A 7,500-nucleotide genomic window follows, 5' to 3' on the forward strand; every position below is an offset into this window, starting at 1 on the left:
TGAGCATTGTTTTAAATGGAAGCGGTGACACAACCTTAACTATAATGGTGCGAACGTGAGGCTCTAATTTATAATGTCAGTCCATATTCCGAATGGTTTCTCTATATTGTGTTCTTTCCACTCCAACAGAAGAAAGAAGGTACTGCAGTGAATTATTGTGTAATTAATCATTTGACCATGTGGGACTCATTTACTAATTAAAAACGCAAAAAGGGTAAATTGAAATAAGCAGCGACTACTAAATCACGTCCTTTGACATGTCAGCAGCATTGTAATATATCATAATGTATCAGTCAGAGACATTTGGATCCTACACACTCAGATATCTTTTATACAGAATTGCCAGGATCATTCATTACACTCCCAGTGCAGTTGCTGTTGCTGCTCCTCAAGCTATCCATACAAATGCTACAGTGGGCTTAGCTGTGAGAAACTCCACATTCGAAGGAAAGAGCTGGGAAGAGACTGGGGACTTTCCAAGGCCGAAACCGATCCTCTGAGGGTTCTGGCTGCAGCCCTTATTGGTTGCCAGTTCAGAAATGAAAGAGAAGAGAAATGAAAAAAGGAATGCATAGCATATGCTATGAGAAGACCCTCCTGGATCAGACCAATAGCCCATCTAGTCTAGCATGCTGTTTTCACAGTTGGCCAACCAGATACCAGTGGGAAGGTTGCAAGAAGGTTTGAGTACAACAGCGCTCTGCCCACCTGCGATTCCCAGCAGCTGGTATTTTGAGGCATATTGTCTCTCACAGTGGAAGTTGAGCATAGCCATTATGGCTAGCAGTCATTGATAGCTCTGTCCTCCATATGGGTCTCTGAAGGTTTCGCAGAATGGAATTTGGCCTTTGGGCTGAAAATAATCTCTCTCACTCTGCTCTAAAGTTTTCAGAATTAATAATCGCCAAATGGAATTTTAGCATCTGATCCTGTCACTGGCAAAAGCCAGTAAGACAAGCACAATTGTTGTGCCCATAGCAATGACTGGAGGAATGAAGAAGAGTTTGATTTACAGCATTGTATGAAAGCTTTTGCAGGGTGAAACTTAAGTTAAGATTAATGACAATCAGAAATAGTTGGGCAGGATGTTCAGTAAAATAGGGTAACCCCACTTGTGACCATTCTGAGAACACTTCCCTCAAGGAAAATGGTGTCAGGCAGAGACCATTAGAAGATTATGGGTGCTGTTTGTGTTTTCTCCATCTCAGTAATTGCAGCAGTTCCTTTATATACATGGGAAAGAATTATATTTCCTTAATTGCAAAATGCTAGGTGGCATGAGTGCTGGGGAATAGGAGTATCTCTGCAAAAGGACCATAACCAAAATTGATTAGAAGCCTGTAGGCTATCCAACCTCTCTTTCTTTTTTCTTTTTTATGCAGCATCTAAATTTTATTTGAGCACACATTTGATGATGATGACGACCACTGCTGCTACTGTAACTGCTATGACTGTTGCTGCTACTCTATTGTCTGACAAATGCATTTAAAAAATAGGATGCTGTAGAAAAGTCTGAGTAGGACAGAGCCCAGGAATACATAGAAGCTCTCTAACTTTTATTTGCAAAAATGGCATCGAAAGTTGCATACGGGAGTTCCTGATAACATAAGGAATGGAATTTCTTGATTTTTTCTTTCTGCAGTACAGTCATACCTTGGTTCTCGAAAAGAATGTGTTCCGAGAGTCCATTCAACTCCTGGAACCGTTCAGAAACCAAGGCTCAGCTTCCGATTGGCTTCAGGAGCACCCTGCAGCCAATCGGAAGCCATGGAAGCTGCGCCAGACGTTCGGCTTCCGAAAATCATTCGAAAACCAGAACACTTACTTCTGGGTTTTGATCATTCAGGAGCTGATTTGTTAGGGAGCCAAGGCGTTTCAGATCCAAGGTACGACTGTACTGAGTGGAAAATCAGGCAGCAGCATTTGAAGGACAAAAACTGGCTTTGTCAAAATATATTTGTTTCTCACCAGACAATTGCAATCTCTCTGTGTGTGATTGTGTTTAAGGCACATGCTTCTTGAAGCAGGTTTTCTGGCAGCTAGATTCTGACACCATGCTGCTTACACCATCAAGTTTTCCAAAGCAATTGTAGACAGAATTATGTTCCCTGGTGGAACCACTTGGCATCCTTGAAAACCTTACCAGTAGACTCAACACCATGTCAGGTGACTCAGGGAGCCAACTGGTTCATAAAGTGTGTAATGCTACTCCACCTGACTCAATAAAGCCTTAGGATGCAGTCTTCAGTCTGAGCAAATGGTCTTGTAATGAGAGGATCTTTGCTCACGACCAACCACGCTCACAGTGGTTACAGCCTCTTAAAAATAGAAAAACAACTTCACTGTTTGCCTGCCTGGACTATGCTGCTTTTCTTCTGGCCCATCTGTCTGCTGGATGCCATGTTGAGAACCTGACCTTTGCTTGTGTTAGTCTGGCCATACTAATTGCTTTTGGTCTCCTCTTGGCTGATGACTTGCTCCCTCTTAACTTATGGGACCCTTATCCTGTTATCACAAGGGAAGAGGCTGACCCTCAGCAAACCTTGTCAGTGTGGCTGTGTGGTGGGGGGAAACAAACAGGATAAACACATTAGTGGGAAAGTAACTTTAAAATCCACGTTATTGTCAAAGACAGTGTAGCCAAGGTAGGATTGCAAGCTCTGCTTAGTAAATTACTTGAAATTTTAATCAGTGGGACTGTGAATAAAGGGCACACAAGTTTTTTATTTATTTCCTGAAACTATTTTGGTGCTGGCAAAATAAAATAATGATTTTCTTTGAACAGTGCTTATTAAACTGCATGTTTGCAAAATTGCATTTCCTTCAATAGATCCCAAAACACACCTATTTATTTCTATCATCACATGCACATTTATTTATATGCTAACAGAGAAATAAAGGTGGATGATTAATTAAGTAAACTGTAAATTCAGTTCACACCACTAATCCTAACACATCTCCGTGTTTTAGAGAGAATGTCAAAATGAATAGTGATGGTGAGTGGTTACCAGTTTGATGCCAATGCAAATTGAGCCCACTCTTTTAAGGAGGAGCTGTTTCCGCAGAAGCTACACTGTGCCTTACCCTTTTTATTATTATTCCCAAGGATTTATTCTCTGAATCCCCAGCAATGCTTAGCACTGGCAAGCACATGGTTTTAATAGTTATCTGCTGCACTCTCCATACTTGTCTTCAAATATTGTGATTTAGATAGGACTCTAATGCACAAGAGCAACTTGTCCCCAGAGCATTATTCAGAATATAAATTAAGTGATATTATAACAGAGCCCTCACTTAGCTCAGCATAATGAATATGAAACATCATGTACTAGTGACCAAGGTCATGCTGCAAGAATGAATTACTCTATTAACTTCTCCTTTAAGTAGCATTAGAGATAATAAATGGAGAGATTTAATGTAATTCTGATAATATTATTCATGCAGAAGTAGCATACTTTATCTTGTTAAAATAATTAAGACACACGTTGAGGGTGTTTTACATGGCAGAGATATGAAGCTTAGCAACGTGTTTGTGTCGTGTTTCAGAATGCATCCGCATTAGCTAGCACTGCAGATAATCTGATAAAAATCAAAAAGCTGATTTGTATGCTATGCTAATTCAGGATCATCCCTTTGGCCCTAGGTACTTCCCAAAAGCTGCAGAAGATTATGTCAGGCTTTAGAAGTGATATTAGATTAAATTCAGTTCTTTTGCTTATGATTTTTTTAAACAAAAGAAATTACATCCCCCATTCTTTCCCATAAAATCTTCTTTAGCTTTTCTCTAAGAAGCATGTGATACTGGTTTTTTTTTTAAGCTGTACATATTACTTTTTTATCCGGAAATATATTAATCTTCCCATTTCAACAATAGAGGATGTGACTTTGGGAGTGTCTGCTCCTCTGGTTTAGCCATAATAACTTTTCTTTTTCAAAAAGCTGTGACAAAGGGCCTAATGGTCACCCTCGTTTCCAAGTTGTGGCTTGTGCAGGTACATCAAGGGCCAGTGATGAGCTCCTGCTATTTCTTTTCAGAAAGCAATTGTATTAAACGACGTTGGCAGTAGCTGATGGCATGGTGGGGTGGTGGGGCTCACCTGACCTCCAGATAGCTGAGTTGCTGCTGCTTCCCAGGAAGGTGAGGGGCAAGGCAATGGGGAGGACAACACAGCACAAACCCACTGGCAGGGGTGCCGGATCGGCTCTACTGGTGCATTTGTACCACACCGACCTAGTTCAGAAGAGACAGGCCACAAGGATAGTTCTGTGGCTAATGTCATGATAAAGTTTTCTGCTTTCTATGTAGTATTAACTTTGTCTGTGTAACCTATGTCCATGAGATACGCTGATGACCAGTGACATCACTGGGTTCCTAAGGGCTTGATGTATAAAAGCAAAAGCCATTGGCTATTGGCTGATGCTGTGAATACATCTGTGTGCCCATTGTTGTCCTTCTTTGGAAGCAGACCTGAAATGATGATGGTGGTGATAATGATGATGTATTGTATTCATACCCTGCCCTTCCGAAGGTGCCTTAAGCTATGATCAAGAGCATGGGCATAGGGAGTGAGATTTTGACTTTTGAATAGCAGCCTCCATATCATCTCACAAAGGTATTTTGAAACCTTCATTAGTTCCCAAAGTAGTTTTCCAACAAGCTTCTGAAGCTTCTATTTGAGAAATATATATCCAAAAACCCTGTTGTCACATTGGACTGGGAGTAGCATTGAAGAATGGCTGTCATCAAAGATAGGAGCAGGTGGGAAGCAATAGATGGAGCTCATTGAAACAACCTATGGGTTAAGTCGGAAGTAACACAAGGAACAGGAGAGGAGATCACTATTGACCTAATGATAACGAATATTTGGGCCTCTGACCTACAAGTTATAACTACTAGGACCAACCTTTGGAGTTAGGGCTTGCTTGGGGGCAGACCTATATCTGTAGACATCTGTAGACATATTTAGGGAAGCTTTTAATGTTTAATAAATTATTGTATTTTAATACTTCTGTTGGAAGCCGCCCAGAGTGGTTGGGGAAACCCAGGCAGATGGGCGGGGTATATAATAATAATAATAATAATAATAATAATAATAATAATAATAATAATAATAATATATTATTATTATTATTATCATCATCATCATCATCATCATCATCATCATCTGTGTTTCATGCTTTTCTGGTGGCTCCTTACTGGGGGCTACTGAATGACTGAAATCGAGAGTTTAGCAGTTCAAGGTGTCCCTATGACCTAATATCCCATGGATATGAGGAACTAGTTGTATGGCATGTGTGTCTGTGTCGTGGGGGGGGGGTGTTGACTCTGAATGGAAAATAGAATACCTACTGTGCCTTCCAAAATGGGACTTTCCAAGCATTTGTAGATCACAGATGGCTGTAAGAACTAATATTGTGATAAGGGTTACACATTGTTTTGTCTAGCTTCATCTGAATCACATGATTGCTTCTTCAGACTTTCCATTATTTTCGGTATATTTGCATTAGGGTAGTTCTAAGGCACGGAAATAAATTTTACACACCACCATAAAAATCATATTAAGTGATTGATATTAATTAATATGAAGTGAATGCCAAATCATCCAAATCTTTGACTATCTGAATAGCCTTCTCTGACTACTCCTTACCCCATTTGGAGACAAAGTTATGATGTTATCATGTTACCCCATGTAGTCTAGAAATAATGGCGTTCTGTTAAGCATCACCATCTTGCTGTTCTGTAAGTGATTTGCAAATTATGAGCATTAAAGTCTTGTACAATTTCCTAACTTGTACTTCAAACAACTTGATCCCTAAGACTTGCTATGCCAATAACATGAATGTTTAAGATGACTGAAACATAAACGCTTAACGACCAGCTAACATGATGATTGTGTTACATCAGGGTGTTCAGCTCAAATATTTAGGATCAGCATGGCAGTTGCTTAGCTATAAAAATTAAATATTTATTATATTTTAAACACATTTGGAGAGTTCTTGTATCCCAAGTTTTGGTACCCTCGTATTTAATCACATATATTATTACAAAGCATTAGTGCAAGCCAACTGCTTGCTTGACAGCTTCATTCCCATTGAGCAAAGATGTTCTACACAAGGGACATGAAATACGAACATCCTCCAGATGAGGGAGACGGTAAATCAGGCATTGTCCAGATGCTTGGACTATAACGTCCATCAGTCCCAACTAGCATGGCCATGGGAATTGTTCTCCAAAACATCTGAAGGGCACTAGGTTGGAGGAGGCTGCTTTGGAGATCAATAATGCTTTTGAGGAAGATTTTGTGCTTCGTGTTCTAGGAGAGGTTTTGGAAAAATGCACTTGAGTCTGGGTTAATGAACAATTGTAATGAAGACCTGAAAAGTATCACTCACTCCGATGCAAAGTAGATCCAGGTAGACGAGCATGTTTCTCATATTCATGCAAGCTTTTTAATTGTTCTTGAGATGGCTAGTTCAAATTGATCCTGCACTGATTTTGCAAGTGGAACAGGGGCTCAAATTCTGTTGAAAGATGAAGTTTTGCATAAAATGTATTTTGTCACAAATAAAACCTACTTAACTATATCTAATGAGCCAGGGAACATGTGCCCAATAGGATTAAGATGAGAGGTATTAGAGTATTATTTACTCATATTTTATGATTAATTTCATTCTTATATAAGATTTAGAATGCAGATAAGATAAGGAAAAAGCAGGTTTGGCTAAATCTTTCTCGGCTATAAAGTATAGGCATTATACTTCACTTAACTCCATAGAAATCCTTAATATCTATGCATGCCAAGATCCAAAATAGGTCAACCCCTGAACTCCTGCATTATATTTTATTATTTAAAGTTTAACTGATTAGTTTAGCACTTAAAAGATTTGGAGGGAATTAAACCACTGTTCCCTTTATTCATAAGCAAACAGAGATGCAGATGGAGGATAAAGTGGCTTTCTCAAACACTCTGAAACAGAGCTCTCCTAAAGAGCCACTCGTTTTCTCCACCACATTTTTTTTCATGACTTTCTAAATAAATACTCTAAGGGGAATTGTTCAGATCATCTGTGGTCATAAATGCATCAAAAGGAGAGAGAAGAATGCCAGCAAGATAATCACTGCCCTCCCCATTCATAGGCTCCTCTCTCTAGCTCCCCCAACCTACTTTGGGGTATACTTCCCCCCCCCTCTTAATTTAGGCTGTTTTTTGTATTGCTCTTCATAAAATCTAGTCCTTTATGGTTCACAAAATAAATTCAGGCAACTGTATCAAAATAAAATATGTATATACATTAACACACCATCAATAAAACAAGCATACATTCAACAACTAATGTAAACTACTAACATCAATATGAAATGATTTAACCACAGGGTAAGATAAAACAAACACCTTTCAAGTGTAATGCCTCTCATTCTTTAAAATTAAATTCAAGTGGCCACTGGGTGAGTTTTCCTGGGAAGGGAGTTGCACAACCTGCATGGTACTGATGAAAATG

Source organism: Zootoca vivipara, chromosome 8 (assembly GCF_963506605.1).
Source record: "Zootoca vivipara chromosome 8, rZooViv1.1, whole genome shotgun sequence".
NCBI classification, from domain to species: domain Eukaryota; kingdom Metazoa; phylum Chordata; class Lepidosauria; order Squamata; family Lacertidae; genus Zootoca; species Zootoca vivipara.